Source organism: Nilaparvata lugens, chromosome 1 (assembly GCF_014356525.2).
Source record: "Nilaparvata lugens isolate BPH chromosome 1, ASM1435652v1, whole genome shotgun sequence".
Lineage (NCBI taxonomy): Eukaryota > Metazoa > Arthropoda > Insecta > Hemiptera > Delphacidae > Nilaparvata > Nilaparvata lugens.
The window spans coordinates 97,495,285-97,521,312 of record NC_052504.1 but is presented as its reverse complement, the minus strand read 5'-3'; the positions used below and the strand labels follow the sequence as shown (position 1 = coordinate 97,521,312).

Below are 26,028 nucleotides of genomic sequence, written 5' to 3'. Positions count from 1 at the left end.
CCATCCATCTTGCCTTCAACAGCTCCAGATATCTCTAGCCCTGGATACATCCCTGACCGGATTTTTTCAAGTTGCGGATCAGTGTCCCCCCCCACCCGTGCCGCACCATCACAACGTCTTAACACTTCACAAAAGCGTTCACTTCATCTCGTCTATTCAGTTCAAGTGATGACAGCCCAAAAAGTATCCATCACTTATTATCTCCACACCAAAATCGATTTTTAAAGGAGGAAGCAATGATGTTTATGGATATCCCCATAGTTGCCCAATATCTACCATTACTCTATAGAATTATAATGAACTAGCCGTCAGGCTCGCTTCGCTCGCCATATCCGTCTAGCTCCGCCCCCTGCACCCCCGACTGGATCGTCCAAGAATGAGATCAGAAGGCTCGCTTCGCTCGCCTGCATTTTTCATTTGAGCATTTTTATCATATGTTAGGACAATCCAGTCCGGGAACCAGACTAAACGTCTGGCTAAACGGATACGGCGAGCGAAGCGAGCCTGATGGCTAGTAATATAATATTCCCAGGATTGAAGTAGCAGTGCCCAATCAATTTTTCCGCGATAAATGCATTTAAATCTTCAACTTGGTGCCAACCTAACAAAGTCAACTCAACTTAATGCCAACCTGACAAAATTATTAATTAAGTTGCCAGTTAACAACTGTTTCGAAGAGGTACTCTATCTAGATTATAGTTCTACAGTAACATATGATATGGAAATTTCAATTATAATTGAGGGATTGGGAGAAGAAGAATATACATGCTAAAAGACGAACTTTAAACCCTTAAAAACAACCCTAAGAGTCAAAATATTGCCAAAAGATTTCTTAGTGCGCCTCTAAAGGGCCAACTGAACATACCTACCAAATTTGAACGTTTTTGGTCCGGTAGATTTTTAGTTCTGCGAGTGAGTGAGTGAGTGAGTCAGTCAGTCAGTCAGTGAGTGAGTGCCATTTCGCTTTTATATATATAGATTCATTGTTCGCAATCACAAGGTTCAGTAGACGAATCAACCAGTCTTATAGCTTCTATTGATAAAGCTGCGTTTATATTGATCAAGTTTATTTTAACGTCTGACAGTTAAATGTAGAATGGATGCATTGCTTGCATACATAAGGTTCTGTAGGTTAAATCAACTTATCTTATAACTCCTATTGATAAAGCTGCGTTTATATTGATCAAGTTTATTTTAACGTCTGACAGTTGAATGTAGAATGGATTCTTTGCTTGCATACATAAAAATCTGTAGGTTAAATCAACTTGGAATCACAAGGTTCAGTAGACGAATCAACCAGTCTTATAGCTTCTATTGATAAAGCTGCGTTTATATTGAACAAGGTTATTTCAACGTCTGACAGTTAAATGTAGAATAATGGATTCATTGCTCGCATACATAAGGTTCTGTAGGTTAAATCAACTTATCTTATAACTCCTTTTGATAAAGCTGCGTTTTAATTGATCAAGTTCATTCCAACGTCTGACAATTGAATGTTTAATGGATCCATAGATTTCAGAGATGATGTTCTGTAGGGGAATCAACCAATCTTATAACTCCTATTGATAAAGTTGCGTTTATATGGATCAAGTTTATTTTAACGTCTGACAGTTGAATGTAGAATGGATTCATTGCTCGCATTGACAAGAATCAGTAGGCGAATCAACCAATCTTATAGCTTCTATTGATAAAGATGCGTTTAAATTTGTCGAGTTTTTTTAACGTCTGAGTTGAATGGACGATTTTGAAAGCTTGAAGTCAAGCAGTTCACTTGAATTCAAGTTTCCATAAAAACTAGTCCAGTCAAATGGTCGTTTTTCAGGAAATAGCCCCGAAAGAATTTTTCTCGACGGTTCTATATTATGTATTTTGGGGCGCTGAATTCGAATCTGAAATTTGCTAACACTAAACTCAAAAGAATATGATCATGGAGTAAGAATCTGATTAATATCAAAGTTTTCTCCTTACTTTTCAAACTCCATTTACATCATACTTTACTATTCAATTGTTTTTAACTGACATTCTACATTGACTGACGACTGTTTCAGTCCTTAATTATTCTCACAAAGTAAATTTTCAAGTTCAGATGCTTCAAAACCAATCATGAAATGATTTTATCCACCATCTCGAAGTTCATAGAACTCCTGAACAGTAAGTACACAATAAGTGAAATGATAGGGATAGAAAAAATAAGGTAACCTTGTGCTATTCCACTCCCAAATTCAGATAAGTTCACACATAGTCCGTGATAGGTTAAGTCTTTCAGTTGTTCAATTTTCAGTCCTTAATTATTCTCATAGAGTAAATTTTCAAATTTAGATGCTTCAAAACCAATCATGAAATGATATTATTATCTACCATCTCGAAGTTCATAGTACCTACTCTCTGAACTCCTGGAACAGAGTGAGCACATCAACTATTATTTCAATTGAATACCAACATTTTTACCAATGAATCAGTAGCATAATGAATGTCTTATGATTCCCCTTATTACTAGAAAGATAGGAAGAAACGTAGAACGAAAGATGTGATATGGACAAAACGCCGTTTGGGAAAACGTTAGATTCATTGGTGGAATTTACGAGTGAAAAAATTACGGAAGAGTTGACTACAAAACTAAATATGAATTAGTATAAAAATGTTATGTTGATGTACTGACTACAAAATGCAAAACTATGAGTCACCTTTGACATCAGTTTTTTTTATAATCAATCATGTCGAATTGATTTAGCAATATTGTCAATCATATCATCCTTATTTAAAGAGTTTGACAAATTTACAACAGAACTTGAGTTTGTGGCCTAAGCCTGACTCAATATTAAACACTGGTGTGCTTTTTGAATGCTTGCTACCATCGGACTCCCCTCAATATTATTATCAACAATACATCTTGCTAAATTTTCAAATCCTCCAATTTTATCATTCACATTATGCGAGTCCACGCCTTGAATATAAATTACTCATCCTTCTTGGACTATTATAGTGAACATTTATCTCATCTCTCTTCCATTCAGAAAATAATTTGAAAAGCTTATCGATTTATTCCTCACAGTGGAGAATAGGGTGAAAAACGTGCATATCAAAAATAATGATTTTCCTTTATCTTGTGAATTTTTGTCGTGGAAAAATAAGAGGCTATAGAGCTAAGTCTTTCATTCAAGGTGTTCATGCAAACTTATTACCAGTTTCTTTCTCCTAGTAAATCTCGTTAGTTGAGAACGAAGAAAAAGTATCTGCAAGGAAGGGCTGCATCAGACTAAAATATCAGACTAAAATATCAGACTAAACTATCAGACTAAATAGGTCTTCCTGACTTATTAGCTTTGTCGATTATTTCCTGAAATATTACCCACCTTTAAAGACTTCAATCACATTTTATATCACATTTAACCGTAGAATAAACAGTCTATGGTGAGGTCCACGTTATAATGGCAGTGAAGAATAATAGGGAAACAGCGTTGCTGATTCTCTGCCTTCTATATACAGGATAGCTGGTACATCTCAATAAGATCATGAAATGTAGTATCAACTGTTAATTCTTGTTGTGAATAATCAAGTATGGAATATATTTTTCAATGATCGAATGATACATTTTCATAGTTGTAATAAAATATTTTGTCTGTTTCTCCAGACAAATTTATGCTTCTTCATTGTTGAAGAACGATCTGTAAACTTTGCGGAAATAGAAAATGATAGCGTTGTATGTTTTGTCAAATGACAGACAAGGATAGCAACATCAATATTAACCGAATACTGTCATTATAGCGTGAAACTCACTATAGATTGGTCATTCTATGATGTAACTTTTTGCATTCTTTTACAACTTGTATTACAAGCATATAACCGTAGTAGAAACTCTTGGTTCAATATATAAATATCATCATAGTTACGAATCTATCAGTTTGATATTCCCACGTAGTCCATAATCAAGTTGCGTTAGACATCTCCAATGTTGTACGGAATCTATGGGTGCGTACAGACTTATGCGCCACAAACACGCCCATTTCAATTCTCATGAGCTGATGATTAGCTCATCATATAATTATGTATTTGTACAGAAACTGTAAGATACAGATATAATAAGTATAGCCTGATCTGATTGTTTGATCTGATAGATCTGAACGTTCAGGAAAACTAAATGTTCGTGGCGCACAAGTCTGTACGCACCTTATCATATAAGGCCTACTGAACTAGAAATTGTATAATTGGATGAAAAAACTAAGAAATTGTCAAAAAACCACAGATTTATTGATATTAGAGAAACCGGTTTTGGTTATTACACCATTGTCAATCTCTGATAAACTCTTTTTTCATTCAGTATGAATAATTACCACAATATCAACTTCTCAACTACACCAAAAGTGAATTGTATAATTATTGATAGAGCTCCTCTCGAAAATGGACTCGAGCACTCTAAAAATAGACCTACTCTAAAATATATACTCTTGAAATATTACATGATTCACTATGAGGACATAACTGAATCATTAGTTTCTTCCCATGAAAGAAAACTTCTGAATCATTATCTACTGACTGGATTTGAATGCCATCAATCGGAAATGTCAATCTCTATTATTTTGTTCGTGTGTCAATTTTGTGAATATTTTTCTGGATGAGAAATACTGGTACGTCAGGCTTTTGTTCAACACAAAATAGCTTGGAAATGACATTCATCAAATGAGATTCATGTATATTATTCTATTCACAGTTCCGGTTGAAGTAGCAGTAAACTCCATTGTTATTCAAAAAAGGGTTGAAATTTATTCGAATTCACAAGTAGTATTGTACTGAGGAATGAATGTTGACCCTTTGAAAATTTTTCTGGAGAAGAGAGTTTGTGAAGCGTAAACTTCCCTCCGATTTTCGGAAAGTGATGATAATTTTCCAACACAGGATTTTGGGATGACATTGAATTGAGGGTACAAAATGTAGTGATAAATTGTTACTATAATCCTGTTACTATAATCGACGTTAATCGTTGTTAGACTCATCATCTGATATTTTTCATTTCCGAAAGTTCTTACTGGAGAATAAAATGTTGAAAGTCAAGTTTTGGAATTAGTGTTGAGTTATCCAATTTATTTCTAATTACATTACCGTGTTGAATTCAAACAATAATAGGTACAAAAGAACAATCTGCATTGTTGTAAAGGTGATGTTATTAGTCGTTTTCCATTTTAAATCAAAAACTATATGATTTAGTCAAATCCTCAAACTTGTTAGATACTTTTGAGATACCATTTTTTGTTGTTGCCTTTATCAATCTATAGTAAATTTGAAGCTCAAAGGTTGAATATAAAGGCCGTTAAGAGCTTATGAATCAAAAATGAGCTCGACTGTCATTGGCCGAGACTAGACACGCTCAAGAACCGAGCTCAGCCCTGATTGGTTATAGGTGATGGCCAATCGTAGGTCTTCACCCGCACTATATATTCTGCTGCTCGATGTCTAGGCATCCAGATTAATAATGGTGTAACAAGTGAAATCAGTATCTCAAATTGTTTTAATAATAATTTCTCTGGATGTTGTATGACATATCCAGAGAAGTTTATTTATGAATTTAAGAACATTACGGCCTGGTTTCCGAGCTCAGGATGGAGTCAGCTGGAGTCAGAAAATCAGCTTCCAAAACGGGGCGTAGTCGCAGTTTTTATCATTTTCTTATTTCTATAATTGGAAACGTTTTTCCTTGACGAAATTAAACATTTCTGAATAATTCAAAATAGCTAAAACTTAACCCTATTTTCTCCTTATTTTACTTCGTGTTTAATTTTCTATTTTTTTTTAAATTTTCCAGTTTTTTGAAATTTATTTCAAACGTGACTTTGACAGTGACTAGTGACTACGCCATATTCGGAAAGCCAATTTTCTTCCTCCAGCTGTTTAAATTCCAGGACTTAGCCAAAGACACTAAAGATATATAGACCCACAATGCCTATGCCTTCCCAATGATAGCTCTTACTTGAAATTGGAGGCCGCCATTGGAGTATTTCAGCACGAGATATTATATCTATATATTTGTATTACTATAAATTGATTACAAAGGCATTGTATGTAATAATCTTATAGGTTGCCCCCTCAATGGCCGATTTCAAGTAAGACACTAGCGCTGCATGTGAGTCTATGCATCTTTAAGGTCTTTGGACTCAGCCAAATCCCGAGCTCGTTAACCATGTTTTTATACAATTTCGATAAAATCATTCACAATGCAAAGTTTCCACTATGATACCTCACCATATTATATAATATGTGTTGAGGTAAACATCGAATTAAAATCATGAAAATTAATTGGTCGTTTAGTTTTGACAATATCAAATCAGTTCCTTTCAATATCGTTATCTATATCACAAGATCTCTTTTGCAACAACACTGACAGTACCTATTACAACAGTGTTGGAGACATAGGTACAGGAGGAATCGTCTTTTTTTCTGTTAGGGCTACTCCCTGAATATAAATTAAAATATAAATCTAAATACCCTTTTTAAAATTTATTGTCTATTCACAACATGTTTCGGCTATATGATGCCATTATCAAGTTATTAACGACAATGTCATCATAGAGTCGAACATGTTAATAGACGATTTTGAAAGAGCACTTGGATTTCTATTTTTATTTATTCAAAGGAGAAGTTATACTTGTCAATTTTTACGTAAATTTACATTTAGCTCTCAACAATTTGAATGATATAAGAACAGATTCCATGAAATCGAGATCTACTTTTGAAATTTTTAAGCTGCGTTTACACCGGAGTTAATAACACGAGTTATTAACAAAAAGTTATTAACTTGAGTGAATCGTCAAAAATTTCTCTTGACAAAAGTTAATAACTCATGTTTCTAACAGAGAATTCCTTGTTATTAACAAAATCTTGTTATCAATATAATTGACTTGCATATAATTTCATTCAACGAGAGTATTCATTCATATGATATAACAGCCGGAATAAAAAGCAAAAATTGTCTTCAAAATACTTTAAATTGAAAAATGTGTGTGATCATTAACATAATGATCTTCATCTGATCTAATGTGAATAAATCATAATGCGTTTACACCAGAGTTTAAAACAAAAGTTTTCAACATAAATTAACATTTTCTTTTGGCTGCTAGTTTTGTTATCAACAAAAGTTAATTCACCGAGCGAAGTGAGGTCTACGATTCAAGTCGACAGTTTGGCATTTCTCTTGATGTTCAAATGTTTGAATGTTTAAATGTTTATGTTTATATGTTGCGCATTTACGGCGAAACGCGGTAATAGATTTTCATGAAATTTGACAGGTATGTTCCTTTTTTAATTGCGCGTCGATGCGGTTTTACAAGGTTTTTGGAAATTTTGCATTTCAAGGATAATATAAAAGGAAAGGAGCCTCCTTCATACGTCAATAATAGAGTAAAATCAGACTATAGAATTATTAATCATAATCATAGCTGACAAGTGATTCACAGATGTGTGGAGAAGCCAGTCTATTGCTGTCTTTTCATAAGGTCTATAGTTTCAATCAGGTACTCATGGATGAGAATACTGCGTGAGGTCACTGTTCACAGAACTTCTAGTAACTTTGTCACGTGTTTTGTCTGCAGCTCTAGTTATTGAGAAACATCTGTAGTTTTCAGGAAACAGCTGTAGTTTTAGAGTGGGGATGATGGGCGAGGGAATTGTGGGGAAGATAATAACCTGTTATTAACAAAAGTTAATGCGATAAAAGAGACTTTTGTTATTAACATAACACATTAATTTCCTTTGATCTTTACCGACTCTCGATGGATAACATAAATCTTGTTAATAGCAAGGTATTTTCTGTCAAAAAAGGAAGGATCGTGCCAGTGTGTGAGGAATTTTGTGCTAAGCACGTCTTGCATTGCACGGCACGATGGCAATCCAGAAAGGTTTGATTTCCGTCGCGCCAGGCCAAAAATATCACTCTCACAACCGACTTCAAGCACGGCACGGAGCGAACTGAATATTTGTAGTATATGGCGCTCATCGTGCAATGCCAAGCTGGTCGTGCCAATACAAAAAATCTGGTGGCGGCACTCACAGAACTTCCCTTGCCGTTATGAGAATAATTTCTCTGGATGTTGGACGACATATCCAGAGAAGTTTATTCATAAATTTAAGAACATTACGGCCCGGTTTCCGAGCTCAGGATGGAGTCAGCTGGAGTCAGAAAATTAGCTTTCCAAAACGGGGCGTAGTCGCAGTTTTTATAATTTTCTCATTTCTATAATTGGAAACGTTTTTCCTCGACGAAATTAAACATTTCTAAATAATTCAAAATAGATGAAACTTCACCCTATTTTCTCCTTATTTTATTTTGTGTTTTAATTTTATATTTTTTTAAAATTCACTAGTTTTTTGAAATTTATTTCAAACGTGACTTTGACAGTAACTACGACTACGCCCCGTTTCGGAAAGCCAATTTTCTTTCTCCAGCTGTTTAAATTCTAGGACTTAGCAAAAGACCTTAAAGAGATATTGACCCACAATGCCTATACCTTCCCAATGATAGCTCTTACTTGAAATTGAAGGCCGCCACTGGAGTATTTTAGCACGAGATATTATATCTATATATTTGTATTACTATAAATTGATTACAAAGGCATTGATATGTAATAATCTTATAGGTTGTCCTCTCAATGGCCGATTTCAATTCAAAGTTAAGTCACTAGCGCTGCATGTGAGTCTATGCATCTTTAAGGTCTTTGGACTCAGCCAAATCCCTAGCTCGTTAACCGGCCCTACATTTATACAATTTCGATAATATCATTCACAATGTAAAGTTTTCACTATGATACCTCACCATATTATAAAATATGTGAAGAGATAAATGAATGTGCAGTGTATGGGACGCTTTAAAGATTATTATTTTGTGACCTAGCAGTCTCAATTTAGGCGTCCAAGTTTTTCTTTGGGTGTGGTAGTAAAGCTGCGTTTACACCAGAGTTAATAACATGAGTTATAAACAAAAAGTTCTTAACTTGTCTGAATCGTCAAAAATTTCCCTTAACAAAAGATTATAACTCGTGTTTTAAACAGAAAAATCGTGTTTGACACAAAAAAAAATGTTTTATTAATATTAGTTGATAACAAACATTTTAAAAGCTTTTGTTGACCGAGCGAAGTGAGGTCTAAGATTCAAGTCGCCAATTCATACGCCAATATTAGAGTAAAAATCAGACTATAGAATTATTCAACATAAATCAGCTGTCGAGTGGATTATAAATTGCATGCAATGACGCATGCAATGCAATATCTCAATGTAACTTATTGAAAACACAGCTGTTGTGTGCACTATTAATTGCATGCAGTGAGGCATACAATTGATAACTTGAAGTAGCATAGTATTTTCTCCCGACTTTTCTCTGCTTTCAACTCGGTAAGCTTTTGATAATAGCAGCATAGCTGTTTACATCAAATTATTAAAGTATTGTCGATACATCAACCCAAACATCCATTAGTCGTTCATACGCCGATATCTCGCCGACACGACAGGACAGGACAGAATTCACTCTGATGGACAGTATTAGAGGAGACTGTGGTTTATAACTGCGCAAGGTCTACTGTTCATAGAACTACTAGTTATTAACCCCGGTGTAAACGAAGCTGGAATCTAACAGTACTGGGCCTACTTTCCAAGTGGAAATCGATCCACGATAGAATTTAAGAGCAATCCCAAGTGAAAATCGATTTCTGAATGATTCTCTGAGAACCTTTCAAATAGCCTTCTTCCAGGACATTATTTCTAACTTCCAACTGTCACCATACCTCATTTAACAACATCAATGCATCCCATTTAACCGATTCTGACAGTTTGCAGTGAAACCGTCATTAGAACTACTTGCTCTCTAGTGTCCAGTAGTGAAGCAAAAAGGTTGCCATTGACAACGCAGCTACTCCATCCAAATAAGTGTGAATAAAATGTGATGTCGCCGTTGCTTAGCAACCGAAAGACGCCATTTGAAGTGTCGGCAGCAGTGAAGTTGTGACGTCAGAGTTGGGAGTTCGAGCCGCGACTCTAATTACTTGAAAGTGTCTCATGTTGTATTCATCAACTTTATATAAACATGTAGCTAGGAACTCTGGGAATTTGATGAACAACGTTAAGAAAATTGTCTCGCTGACAGGTTAAATTTTGTGAGAAAATGGCTTGTGAGGTCCACGTCATAATTAAATGACAGTGAAGAAGGACACGAGAACGGCGATGCCGATTATCTGCCTTTCCACTGCCTTTTATAGAGGATGCCTTCGATAGAGACGTATCAATGTATAGGAATTGTCAAAGCATAGAATTAAATTATTTGTTTGAATATGAAATTCATTCTTCATTCATAGTCGAATAAGCATTTGATAATATTATCCAGTGCTACCATGATAGTGGGGTATAATGGCAGTGGAGAAAGATAAGGGAATAGCGATGCCGATTATCTGCCTTTCCACTGCCTTTTATAGAGGATGCCTTCGTTAGAGACGTATAGGAATAGTCAAAGCATGAATTAAATTATTTGTTTGAATATGAAATTCATTCTTCGTTCATACGCGAATAAGCATTCGATAATATTATTCAGTGTTACCATGATAGTGGGGTATAATGGCAATGGAGAAAGATAAGAGAATAGCGATGCCGATTATCTGCCTTTCCACTGCCTTTTATAGAGGATGCCTTCGATAGAGAGGTATCAATGTATAGGAATTGTCAAAGCATGGAATTAAATTATTTGTTTGAATATGAAATTCATTCTTCATTCATACTCGAATAAGCATTCGATAATATTATTCAGTGTTGCCATGATAGTGAGGTATAAAGTCAGTGGAGAAAGATAAGGTAATAGCGATGCCGATTCTCTGCCTTTCCGCTGCCTTCTATAGAGGATAACTGATACCAGTATATGTCATGTAATATTATTAACTGTTATAATCAATTATATTCCATTTGTTAAGAAAACATATTTTTAATTATCAAATGATGAATCTTCATTATTGAAATTGAATATTGTCTGTTGATTTTATTTATAACATTTTGAAAACCGATCTGGCAACGGAACGGAGCTGGAAAAAGATAGCGCTATCTGCATTGTTGAATGATAGACAAGGATTGCAACACCAATGTTGACCAAATACTCCATAGAAGACAGCGGTCTATGGAGTGTAGCTGAAATTGGTATATATGATGTGATAATAACGGTTTATTCTTGTTTAAAATAATCAATCATATTCTGTTCGTCAAGAAATATAGTCGTCAATGATTTTATAGAAGATTCTCATAATGATTGAGATTGCATATTTTGTTAATCAATAATATTCGATACTTTTTTTTTCAATTCAAAATCAATCTATTTGCCATGAAAAACATTACAATTATATGAACTGTCCTCTAAATACAAGTTGACTTTGAAAATAATATTTCTGTAATAAAACACAAATGTCAATCAAATTAGTAAATAGAGAAAGCAAAACATCAAGCTTTTTTATCAATTCGTTGCTCGACTAGCATAAGTTAAGAACTTGTGCGCTAGCCGATATAAATTATGCAGATATTTGTAAGACAATAATATAATTACCAAACAAAATACATTATTATTATATTTATTCGGGTATAATAAATTATTATAATAATGAACAATAATTGGTTTTCGTTCTAGAAAACTCATATCTAGTGAATAGTCCCGATTTCAGTGAAATAATGTAATATAATGATCATAATAAATGTAGTAATAATAGTCATAATGATAATCTAATCCTATAGGCTATTAAAAGAGGAGTAATAAATAGGTAAAGATGGAATCTGTTTTGATCGAATGAAGTAAAAGTAACAATGAGGTGGTCCAAATGGCTAGAGGTAATGGAGGTAAAAGTCAAAGAAAATCATTTCTTGAACCCACTTATCTAATTCCTTAGCTTTGGTTTTAGTGATTCTATTGATAATAAAGAACGTTGGGATTTTGTTGATGAGGATTTTGCTATAATAGAACATTTGATGGCGATTTACTGATAAAACTGTCCTGTCAACATTGTACATATTTGTTCCAGATAGACGTATATTATATGGTGTTGTGTGGATTGTAAATTGATCTCTATTTTTATTGATGAATAGGATTATGTTTCTCGCATAGGTCTGTCGCAGTGGGTGTACTTTCAATTCATTGAATATGAGTCTGCTGGGATATAGTCTAGGTCTCCCTAAGGCGGCTCTTATAATTTGCTTTTGTAGATTGAACAATTTTTTACAGTGAGTGTTGTAGGCTGCACCCCAAACTTCAATAATATATTGGAAGAGGGAGTGTGCATATGCAAAGTATATTTTTCCAATAATCTCTATGTATTTAAGTTTATTTAATCTATAGAATACGCTGATGAGATATTTTAACTTGGAGCACAAGAGTGATCAATATGTTTGTTCCATTTTAAGTGTTGGTCAACTATTATACCTAGATATTTTATTGATTCAACCTTCTCTAGAATTTTAAACTGATTGATTTCATTATTGCATAAGTTGTTATTTTTCATTTTAATATCTAGAGCTCTTGGGGGTTGCCCACTATTGTTTATGGTTTGCCCACGATATTCTATCTTAGAAACGATTCGACATAGTTGCAGAGCTAGAAAAAGGTAGCGCCATCTGCTTTGACAAGGATAGCAACACCGATGTTAATCAAATACTGTCATTATAACGTGAACCTCACTATAACTTATGTTGTTTGTCATTGTTTAATGAACAGGAAAATCAACATCTTATTCCTCCAATTTGTGTATGTTACAGAAAGAGTGTATTTCAATTTTTGCTGACATCTGCAATTTGGAATTTCAAACAAATCCTCTCACTGACGGACCCAATCCTATCCAGTCACAGTCTCCACATGATTTTCCCAGAGTATGAACCTGAGTTTTCCACAGTATCGACATGAGTTTCCAGAGTATGAACCTGAGTTTCCCAGAGTAACGACATGAGTTTTCCAGAGTATCAACCTGATTTTTCCAGAGAATCTTCTCAACCGATCCATTCTCCAATTTTCGTGGCGATCACTTCTCCTGAAAGCAGAGTATCAACCTGATTTTTCCAGAGAATCTTCTCAACCGATCCATTCTCCAATGTTCGCGGCGATCACTTCTCCTGAAAGCAGAGTATCAACCTGATTTTTCCAGAGAATCTTCTCAACCGATCCATTCTCCAATGTTCGCGGCGACCACTTCTCCTGAAAGGCGCGGAAAGTTATAGTCTATCTGAAGAGAAATTCACTCTAAATACTGTTAGCATTTCTAATAAGGAACATCTATGCTTACCACTCACCCATAATGCTACCAATGTTCGCAGAATTTTCCGTGTTCACTTTTCTTGAACGGCGTGGGAAGTTATAGTGTAACTATAGAGGAATTCATTTCAAATACTGTCAGTATTCTTTATAGGGACCATCAATGCTCGCAATTGAACCATAAAGCTGCCAGTTTTAAGTGAATTTCACTGTTGCAGAGGCTCACTTTTTCGACTTTATATTGGTAGACTCACTAGAAACTGTCACAATTTCTGATAAAAAGCGTGAATGCGCTCCATCCAACCAACGCTGACAAATCAGAAGTTGAGTGAGATACGGACTTGGAAAAGTGAGTGTGTCAGCATTGGTTGATGGTAGCATAGATGTTGTGGAACATTGATGTTGTGAAGCAGTGATGACAGTTTGAAGTGAATCTCTCCACGCCGATGAGACACAGTTTGGCGACACGCGCTTAACTTGGAAATTGAGTTTACGTGTGTGAATCAAAATCCATGTCTGCTCCATGTCACGCACGCAACACCTCCCCCCACCACTCGACAAAGCCGATGGAAACACCATCTAGTAATATTTCCCTCGATACGGGAGTAGATGTCTTCAACGTGATAAATAAAATTTATAATATAATAAAGGAAAGAATCGTTTCACACATGTACGGATACGAAATTGAAATGAAATGGACAAAAAGGACTTTTAAGTCATCTCTACCATTCAACCTTGTCGAATTTCACGAATTCACATCGTCGTAGACGATGAGACATCGTCTCATCTGAACTACTAGACAGATTAACTTGAAATTTTTCATATAGATACTAAATTCATTGAGGATGTTTATAGGCCTACTTTTAAGCTTCCAAGATTTCAGTACATCAAGCTTTCAGTTCATCAAGTTTTTAGTTGGACCCTTGCAGAGCACAGGTTACCTGCTGGTATTAAAGTGAGGTCCACGTTATAAAGTCAGCACTCTATTAACATTGGTGTTGCTATCCTTGTCTGTCATTGGATCTATCTTTTTCTAGCTCCGCAGCATGACCAGATTGTTTTTGAACAGTGAAGAAATATTCACTTATACATTGATACAATAACTTTCTCATATCATTAAATATGATTAATTATTAATAAAATGTCATCTATGAATATACATTATTATACTAACAATAGAAAAAATATATTTTCTTGGAGGAAAATGATAAAATTCTATCAGATAGACCGGAATAGCTCCAATCATAGCTATCTCTATTTTTTATTCTTACAATAAGTACATCATTAAAATGATATGCAGAGGAAATTAAATTGAGATAATGCTATTCCTCTCCCAAATTCAGATAATTACACATACTCCGAATTAGGTTACAGTTAGTCTTATAGTTCTCCACTTTTCAAAATTTCCAGCTCATATTTTTTTTCAACAAATCAGATTTTCAAATTTTGATGTTTCAAAATCAAAATAGAAGAGTTATTATTCAATCACTAGAATAGTGAACTTTTAATGTTACCTAAATTTGGGAGAGAAATAGTACAAGGTATTCTTAGTTTTTCCATAGAAAAACAATAGCATAAGTAGATATCCCATGGAATATGGCGTTTATGTCGCAACTTTTACTGTTATCTCAAGCCGATAGCCCACGTAGCTCTTTCCTGTGAAGCTTTATGACGCTGGTAGTCTCTAATATTGTGCCGTTCATACACTCTTACCCGGTCAAAACAGTGAAAATCAACAATAATCGGCTTGGGATAACAGTAAAAGTTGCGACATAAACGCCCTATACCATGGGATATCTAATTACGCTATTGTTTCTCTATGGTTTTTCTCTCCCGATCTGTGCTGCATTGTAGAAAAGAATAACGAATGAAGAATAGAGAATATGTATAATATATTATTCACAATTACATTCTGTATCTTTTATAGAAGGCAATGGTAACAGAGAGTCGACAACTCGTGTAGTTCTATCATCTCCACTGTCTTTTGTCACGTTATTCTTTATATTTAAATAACGATTAGCCTCCTGCTTGGCATCAGTCGGTAGAGCATGAAAATTTGATATAATTATATAATTAGGTCGTGGTTTTTTAATAGGATTCAGTCTCATAAAAAATCTTTCTAGGCCTAGGTATGGGACAATAATTGAAATCAGTAAAATATCACAGGCTAAACTTTATATTCTAGATTTATGGCACGAATCATTACCATGTGCCTTTATCTTAAAATCATATGCATCCTTTTGCATGTAGCTGCGATATGCGCTTGCTAATACTTGTCGACTTGGACAATTTAATTAAAAAATAGGTTCTTTAAGATCAACTTGATAAATTAGCCACTAATAATCCAAATATATATATATATTAAATTCTCTAGTACTTAGTAGATTTCTTTGTATTGAATATATATTTTATCTCAGGGTGCAAGATTCGGCACCTGACGGAATAGGTAGAGCAATTCATCCAGTGAATTAGAGCTATAACAAACTATCGCAAATTATATTGCAAAAATTAAAGACCATATGAATGTGTTTTAATAGCCTAGATTTTATACTTCTTTGATCCAAATGGAATTTTCTGAAATGTATTGATCTATCTTTTTTCTTCAATAAAATACCTTTAATACTAATTTTACTTGCGCAAGTATTTCTCTTATTGAATTCTTAATTTATAATAGAAACCCTTTCGACGAGCTAGCTTTGATTATTAGATAGATTCGAAGCACTAGGGCGCCCATCACTAATTCAATATTTATCACTCACGTGTCGAAAATCTTCTTATAAGCCGCCGATGTCGATCCAACTCCTGGTGGTCCTGGAATATGGTAGCCGGAATCGTCTCTTCCAAGGGGTTATAAATTTATTTGAAATTGAAAATGACTTCTGCTTTACAAGAGCATCACAAAGTCTTTTAAGAAATTTAATAATTTGATCTAACTTTAACTTTTACAATTTATTAGCAAGGTACTACGCTCTAAAATATTTGGGGTCCTCTCATGGTGGCATTTGGCTGGCGAGTGCTGGTTCTCCTTTCTCAATTTTACAAGTCTTACTTCCGACTTTCAAATTAACATAAAATTTGAATATCTTAGTCCTCCGCCATTTAGGTTCAAATAGATCATACAAAAAATATCAAATTATTACTTAGGTTGTGCGTTTAATAATTTCTTTGCCTTCGAGCCATATCGATAACATAGACTATACAATATTTTAACATAAATCCAGAACATTTATAGAAATATTTTTGAATTGGCCTACAGTTGCCGCCTATTAACTGCCGTTGTGCTATTGGTGCATGCAAATTTGATTCAGTATTCATGCGCCTGGTACCTCCTATTTCCTGAATACACTTAATTATTTTTATTAGGTTTTTTACTTATGCTCTCTACATGCTAGCTAATATTCTATACACTAATATTTGTTTCATGCCACCTAATAGTTAGCCACGTGATCATGTGTTCTTTCACATTGCATACTGTTTTGTTGCAATAGAGCTCTGCCAAGGGGTTTTGGTCAGATTCTACGTTGCTCGATTTGATCGATCTCTATGTCGCCGATCCCTGAATGCATATACCTAACCTCAATCTTCAAAATATTTTATATAATAATATATTTATTAGCAACAAATTCCTTCAAATCCTTTTTAGGTTTTTTGTACCGTTTAGCCAGAACAAGCTGATGCTATCTAATCTTAATTATTATCTATTTGGCGATATTAGCCAGTTACTTTATTTCAGACCTATTACTATTTCGGTTAGGGATTTTTATCTACCCAAATTCCGATATTTTACACTTTATAAAACAAGAATTCCACAAAAGTGCATCATTTTCATGCAAAGATGGGAATCTTATTGTGCTGTGACAAGAGGAATATTGTTGAGTTAGGAATGAGAGAATACTTGGGGTAGAAAGGTAAGAAAATTGTGGAGTAGCAGGGATGCAGTTAGAATTGGGAAGATTTCCCATCTTGGGAAAAGACTCAATCAGGCAAAGAATAAAGAGAAAATCAGTGAAATATAATGATTGGAGTCTTCTACAATATTTTAAAATCTAAGTATCAAGATTGAGGATTTTTGATTTTCCTCGTGGAATGTTTGAAGGGGATTAAGTAAGAGAGAGAGGGCTGATAGAGTGGGAGAGGAGAATATAGGAAAGATTGAGTAAGAGAGGAACAGAGAGCGAGATAGGATTCATGTTAGAGTCGTCTACAATAAAACTAAGTATCTAGATTTGAGATTTTTTTATTTCCTCGTGGAATGTTTGAAGGGCATCAAGTAAGAGAGAGAGAAACAGTACAAGGTATCCTTGGTTCTTCTCCCCCGATTAGTGCTCTATTGCAAAAAAAGAATAAAAGAATTGGGAAAAAATGCACACACTGAAGGTTTTCAATTCTTATGTAAACTGTGCTGTGTCATCTCAATGGTTATGCAAAATTGATAAACATTACAGTACAAGTAAGAGGCTGATAGAGTGAGAGAGGAGAATATAGGAAAGATGGAGTAAGAGAGGAACAGAGAGAGATGGGATTCATGTTAATGTGATTTGAAGTACCGTAAGTTATTTGAAATTGAATTGTGGAATGGTTGTGAAAGATTGCAAGAAGTGAGGTTGGCCACGTGGAAGTGAAAGGTTTACAGGCACAAGTTTACTAAGTCGGGCTCAATTTAATTACGGCGGAAATTTTCTGCCATTTGCATAATTGAGGATGTTGGAGAAGAATCGTCCTATCTGAATTTGAAAGTAGATGACGGCGAGGATTAAAAGTACAATTCCTAGGAGCAGTCAGTCGTTTGGAAAGCGACTCAAACTTCTAGTGCTCTCTGTTGATTCCGTTTCTCGAGATGCAACAAAAGTTCCATCAAAATATCAGAAGGCTTCACTGGAATTTTAGGCGGGAAACACAGTATCTTACATTGTTGATGATGACTACTTTGTTAGTTGATCCTTCAATTCAGACTAATGATGTTTGTTGAGAGATATCTGAAACTGGAAACATTTTACGGTTCAGTGACTGAAAGTATAGAATTCTATATTCTATAATCTCTTTACTCTATGTCCAAAGCTCCGCCAATTTATGTAGATGCATAACAATATAATTATCTATAGTTATTATATTACAAATTACTTTTTCATATCATATACAGTTCAATAATTATTCTCTTAGTCTATATCATGTAAATTCATCTATAATTTTGCTGTATTGTAAGCTATTGTATATAAGTGTATAAGCCAGTATATATTGTAATCTACATAAATAAAGTACTCAACCAATCAATCAATCAATACTTCCTATAATCTTCTTTAATCTTCTTCTCCCTATACTTCCTTTGGTCTATACTCACTATAATCTATACTCTCTACATCCTATACTCTCATCTTGTACTCATCAGTGATAAAGGAACAAATTTAATAATATCATGTAGAAATGTTTAGACAATCATTAATGAATACTGTAACGGAAAACGAATAATAAATTGCAATTCATCCGCTCCGATGCTCCTGAATAATATTTAATATCGGGGCACCGAGCTTCGCTCGATATTCACTTATTGACTTTCGATAAACCGAACACAATTCTTTAAAATGATTGGGAAAGTACTAACAGGCACAGCCCAAAGTTGTTTCTTTCCCGAATTTTGATTTATACACTATAAATAGTCCAGAAAGTAGGTTATGTTCCATACACTTGAACCCAGGTTCAATTTCCTGTCCAAACATTAGAAAACAAAAAAAAATTAATTTAGATTATAATACAAACCAAATTGAATAACAAAATAACACTCACTAATCACTTAGAATTGTCAAATAATGACCAACTTTGAAAATTATTATATACTCTAGTTCAGGAGGATTATCTATCATGTCATGTCAACAAATCAGATTATGTTGATCAAGTCGATTTAATTGTCTACCTAGATAAAATTTCTTGCTGATTGATCACGATTACACAGCTGGAAATAATTCTGTCTCTCTCCCACACAGGCACACGCATCTTCTGTTATCGAGAAACAACGAAATTATCATCTGTTTTCCAAGGATGAATTACCCTTTTAATGTCGTTCAGCGAGTTTTCTAAACAATGAGACCTAGTGCAATCGAATTTTCATATTATAAACCTACTATATTCCAAATTTCGTGAAAATCGTTAGAGCCGTTTTCGAGATCCGTTGAATATAGATAACCATGAATATAAATAACCAGCAAATATAAAAATATATACATATATACAGAAATTGTTCGCTTGATATAATAGGATTCCACCTCTGCCTACACTCTCATTCTACTATTTGTCTCCAATGATTCCACTGCATATGATCCAAATCCCCTGATAACAGAAAGGGTTTCAACATAAATTGATTTTCTCTGTATAGCTGCCCGTATACAATGTGATCCATCATGTAAATATTGAGTTGAAAAAAGTTCCAATTGGGTAGATATACGAGATATCATTGAGTATTAAGGTAGTCCTTGCCAGCTAAAGATCGGACTCAGTGCCTCAGTGACTCAGAACATAAATAACCTTATAACCCGGAATAAAAATATGAAAATATAAACAGATAAACAGGAATTTTTCACTTAATAATAATAGGATATCATGAAAACTCCAGATTTGAATAGTTTAGGAATGATTACTGAAAGGGTCATGAATAAACGGTGAGACGTCATATCAGACATGTAACCTAATTTCCATCCTGGTATTCATTCGAAGCTTAGTGGATGATCCCAAATGGGAGCGAGTCGTAGGGACTATAATTTGCATAGAGAAATTGATCCGTCCTTCCATTAACAGAGTTGGGATATGAGTTTCAGAATTCATTCCATGTATTGATGTATGACCATCAATGGATATAACATTGATGTTTCTGTGTTTATCAACTCGGCCCGTGATTCTAGAGTGGGATAGATAGCAATGTTTGAACTTTTTATGTGGTAAACTAAAACTAGCCAATCTAGCCTGTTTTTGAAACTGATAAGGAAACAAAATATGACATTGTTACTTTCCTTGCCCTATTACCATAGGTAAGGAAAGTATTGCTTTCCGAAAAAAATTAAGGTACCTTAATTTCTAAATTTCTATACGTTTCAAGGTCCTCTGAGTCCAAAAAAGTGGTTTTTGGGTATTGGTCTGTATGTGTGTGTGTGTGTGTGTGTGTGTGGTGTGTGTGTGTGTGTGTGTGTGTGTGTGTGTGTGTGTGTGTGTGTGTGTGTGTGTGTATGAGTGTATGTGCGTCTGTGTACACGATATCTAATCTCCCAATTATCGGAATGACTTGAAATTCCTTACAATATAAGGAATTCCTTTCACTATAAGGATCCGACACGAACAATTTCGAACTCATGCAATTCAAGATGGCGGATAAAATGGTAAAAATGTTGTCAAAAACAGGGTTTTTCGCGATTTTCTCAAAAAAGGCTCCAACGATTTTGATCAAATTTATACCTAAAATAGTCATTGATAAGCTCTATCAACTGCCACAAGTCCCATATCTGTAAAAATTTCAGGAGCTCCGCCCCATCTATGCAAAGTTTGATTTCAGATTCCCGCTTCAGATACAATTTAAACAAAAAAATTTAGGTGGAAAAGTTTAAGCATGAAAATCTCTACAATTGATGTTCAGTAACATTTTCACCTAAAATTGAAAATAAGCTTGAAATTCAGAAAATTTTATTATTTCAATTGCAAACTGTTGGCAACTGTTGATTCTATTAAATCATTCACTATGAAGAGTTAGCAGACTTCGTGTGTCTGCAGCGCTATTGTCCTGTCACCAGCTGTCTCATATCCTAGAATAATAGATTTGATATGCGCGGGAACACTAGCGTCAGGTGATCAATTTCCATAACGGCAAGGAAAGTTGTGTGAGTGCGCCACACCAGATTTTTCACTTATATTTCCTAACAAGACAGTTGGAAAGTCATTTACTTAAACAGAAAGTTAACTGAATTCAACTACAGTATTTATTATCAAACGAATATCCAAATTGAGTGCTATAAATCACCCCAAAGAATTATTCTAGTACTGCAAATAATCGGAATCTTTCGAGTGATTCACATTATTTAATTTGGATTTTTGTTTAATAATAGTTATTAAAAGCATTTGAATAATTGCAATATCTCAGTAATTTCCATCTGTTTACCTCAGTAGTTTATTTATTTATTTATACGTGGATACAATAACAAATAATATAAATATGATTGGGAAGGAACAACAGGCTTGGCCCAAAACTATTCCATTCCCAAATTTTGATTACCTGTCCAAAAAATAGGTTATGTTTCTTCTGTAAGAAGTTCAAGCTCAACTTTCGTCCAAAAATAAATATGAGATGCAAATTTCAAATTTAGAAAAATTAGAACACCAAATTATAGTTTAATATTACACTTAATTATCACTGCACATTGTATTAATCAAGTTATTTTATGAATTTTGAAGCCAAAAATACACACAAATTCTCATTAAGAACAGCTGAAAGGAAGCGACTACATAGAACTGTAGTTGTATAACATTGTTTTGGTAATTCAAGATAGTTTAATAATTGAATTCCTAAATATTTTCCGAAATTTTATGCTGACTGTCTCTGTAGCAACTGAAGGATTGGAGTGAAAATAATATCTATTTCTGCAGTGTAATCGAAAGAGGTGGCGTGGAAATGTGATTATTTTGGGGTTGGCCACAGAGAATGAGCCGAGAAGAGTAACAAATCAAGAAGATGCCAGCTGTAAGAGTGGAACAGAGTGTTACAAGCTCTCGAGTCAATTTCACCAAGCAACTATGAGATTCAATTAGTTGAGAGCATCATTGCAAGAAGATGCTCGGGTGTCACCATGGAGAATTTCCAGGGTCAATTTATCACCGAATTTGGAATTCTGGCCAGAACGCAATGTTGAGATGCAATTAACCCCAATTTCTCGGGACGGGGCTTTCATGAACATCCACAAAACATACAAGTGTGCGCGCACACACGCGCATGCACGAACGCTCGCCTCTCACACGATCGCTCACACGTCAGCTCCAATCCACACCGGGCGGCTGGGGACTGGCGACTAGCGACTGGAGCGGCTTGTCTCCAATTTTAACAACAGACCTTGGACCCATTTACTTTCCGGAAGACGGAAGACATTTATCAGCGTGAATTGAAAAATGTCCCAGGAAGCGACTACATAGAGCTGTAGGCTGTAGTGAATGTAGGGGCGCTGTGTATCATGTGAATGAATTCCAGCTGCTCTAGAGTCAAGATTAGATATTTTATGAAATTTTTCACTACATCGTTCGATCTCTCTGGGAAAGAAAATGGTTGAGTTCAAAGCCACTGATCAATTCCATCGGTTTTTTTTACGTTCAGTAAAAAACCTGATCGCAGATTAGTGATCACAGATTGGAAAGTTGGCTAGTATCTTGACGCCATAATCCGCCATCTTGAAAGAAAGTGTAGCATTGTAATACAGCAGTAGTTTTAATTTCTAACAAGATGATGCAGTCATGTGTCGTGGTCTTGGTGCACTCAAATCTTGGTTAGATTGATACCTTCCATTTTGTGTGTATTCTGTGGCTGAACGGTTGCTCATGAGTCATGAATGACAGATGTTTCCCTTGTTGATGATATTTTGTAAACAAAACTAGAACTTAACCTATTTCATTGTAATCGATTAAAATAGAAAACCATCAGGTGATTGGAGTAGTTTTGAATGCTTTGTGAAATATTTTAAATGTTATTGAATTTATGTAATCATGCATTTCTCCGCTCCCAAATACATTATAATGGAGTCCATCATTTGTAAACAATCTCATATTCAGCCATGTATGTTTACGTTCAGCTACTCTATTTACATTCTTTTCCATCGGTGGAAAAGTACGATTAACTGATCAGTGAACGAACCGGATACGACGTATTTTTTTTCTTATCAGTTAGACCAAAGACCTTGAAGAGGTATAAACGCACAATACCTATGCCTTCCCAATGCTAGCTCTTACTTGAAATTAAAGGTTCCATTGAGGTATTTTAGCGCGAGATATTATATAATATATATTTTTTGTAATATTATAGATCACAAAAATCTTCAAGATCTTTAGTATGTAATAATCTCCCAGGCTGTCCCCATAATGGCCGATTTCAATTCCAAATAATCTAGCGCTGCATGTGAGTCTATGCATCGTTCAAAGACAAAACAGTACATCGTACAGAGCCACGTTCACTCACCGATCTCATCGTTCACTCACCGATTAGTGGCTTTGAACTCAACCATTATGCTATGTATACTTGCATATTGATTTGGTTATTGTTCAAGAGGGTTTTGTGAAAGTGGGGAATAGTGGACGCAGTATATCATGTGAATGAGTTTCAGCTGATTTGAACTTGAAACAAGATTCTATGATATGTTATCAATACATCTCATCACGAGAGATAACATAGTAATATCGAGGACCGAGCTTCACTCTGGAGTACAAAAGCATAAACAATTTATTACGAAAGAAGAAATTATAATGACATTCATACAGAAATGTTTTATCTAATCACAGTAAATTGAGATTGATTCCCAGAGGAATGCAAAAAGTTTCCTCACAAAGGCCCAGTTGCACAAAAGCCGGTTAAATTTTAATCCTGATTAACTCCACATGAACCAAATCAGAAAAGACAATTTCAAAAAGATGGATCTATACTGGAATTAATCAGGATTGAAAATAACCCGGCTCTTTTGCAACCGGCACTAAGTACCTGATTGAATGATTACAAAAGTTCAACAGCTGAGTCATAATTTTGACACAGTCCCACACACATGAACTCGCTCACTCACTTCCATCACCAACAGACGATGGAATAATTAGTATCAGCTGTTTTTCGAAGGATGAATAATAATTACCCTTTTATGTCCTTCAGCGAGTTTTCCCAGGGATGAGACCTAGTGCAATCGAATCTTTATATTATGAACCTACTATGTTCTGAATTTTTTGAGAATCATTAGAGCAGTATTCGAGATCCGGTGAAATACAAACATATAAACATCTAAACAGAAGTTGCTCGTTTAATAGTATATGATATATATTGTGGTGCTCTTCCTGGGGGAATTACTATCGCCTCCAAGGATAGGACGACACATGTATAATGAATCTTGCACTGAGTCACCAGTATCATAGATGAAGGATAAGTAAGTGAGTAACTATATTATTCTTGTCTCTGCCAGTATTGAGGTTAGAAATTTGAAAATGCGTGCGTGGACGCTGAGTGAATACCAGATTGATTGAGTCACTACAAGATTCGATACAATTGTCTGAATCGCGGGAGGCATAAACACTCGCTCATCCTTGATTCTTCTTATGACAGATTGTATAATGATATTTTTTTTTTTAAGTAGTGTAGCGGTTGCTAAACACTGAATACGGATATCTTAAAACTATTACCTGTGATGGAACAGCATACAAAATCATACAGGTCAAGCAAAAATCCCGATGTAGATAATTTACGGGACTGCGTCTCTAATAAATTCCGAAGGAACTTAAAATAGGGTACTAGGACCAGATATCGTTCGGAATATATTTCGAGAACAGAGTCTTGTCGGGTTTTATGCTCTATTGTAGGAAATTATATGATCTCCAGCTGCATCTGCTATATAGTCGACGAATTCGCTCCTAAGTCAAAGTTGGTAACAGATAAAAGCTGATATATGAGCAGGTAAGGACAGAGAATAGATAATCTCGATCTGACCCCACACACTACATCCACTTAGATCTGTTCCAATATCCAGGTTGATTCAATTATTTCAATGATCGTACTTGATCGGTTCTTGATAATAAAGAACGTGTCAGACACAATAATTGACAGGCTCAAGAAATAATCGAACTCAGAAGACGAATTGATAAAGTAGAAATATAATATAATAAAATATATAATTTGATAGTGCAGATATAAAGCTTGAATTACAGATTGAGAATAGTTTAACATTAATAAAATGATCAGAAGTTTGCTTGTGCTCGCATGATACCATGCATGATTCAACAGAATTCTATAATTGATAAATCTAACAGTTTTTTGAAAAAATAGTGAAAACTAATTATAAAAGATTTTAAAAATTACTCGGGTCGTGGCAGCGGAGGATAGTTAATCAACTACAAGTTCTTATAAATTCTATATCTGATAAAATCCAGGATCTTAATAATTATAAGCGCTTGTCGGCGTGACTATTACTTTAACGAAGAAAAATTTTATATTTTCTGCACTGTTATTTCTTTCGAATCGAAGATTGGGGCCCCAAAATTTAAAACTCACGTGAATCCTCTTGGCGGTCGTGGTTCCTTTAGATCAAATTTGTTTGATCGGTGGCCGGTCCAGGCTTCGGTTTCAGCACGTGTGGAATTTTAATTAAATATCTCCTTCACCAAAATAATAAGGGAATAATTAAATTTGAATTTTTCGAATTATCGATTGATGAAATAAATTTACAAATAACAAATAAAATAGTCCAAAATATAGGCTCACAGATAAAATATATAAAAATCGAACAAAATTTCACTAATGGGTCTTTGGTAACTTTCAACAAGTTCTTAACAGTGAGGATTTTAAAAGGGAAGTGAAGTGTCTTCTTCTAAGCCTTGGGCTAGAACCTTTTATCTGAGAATCTCTGTGTAATCAATTTGCATGAAAATTTGCCATTGGTAGAATGATTATGACGTAGGCATGACGTCAGTGGCAAGCAGTAAAATATAATTCCTTTAATTACAATAATAACTTAATTTGTATAATTTTTTAAACTGCTTAATTCTCTAGATATAGTTCTTCTATACAGTGTACATG

General features: G+C 34.7%; 1 protein-coding gene across 1 annotated transcript in view; it reads right to left on the bottom strand.

Annotated features, from left to right (window-relative positions):
• Nucleotides 1-26,028, bottom strand: part of LOC111052250 (tachykinin-like peptides receptor 86C) — a 282,428-nt gene that overhangs the window by 155,797 nt on the left and 100,603 nt on the right.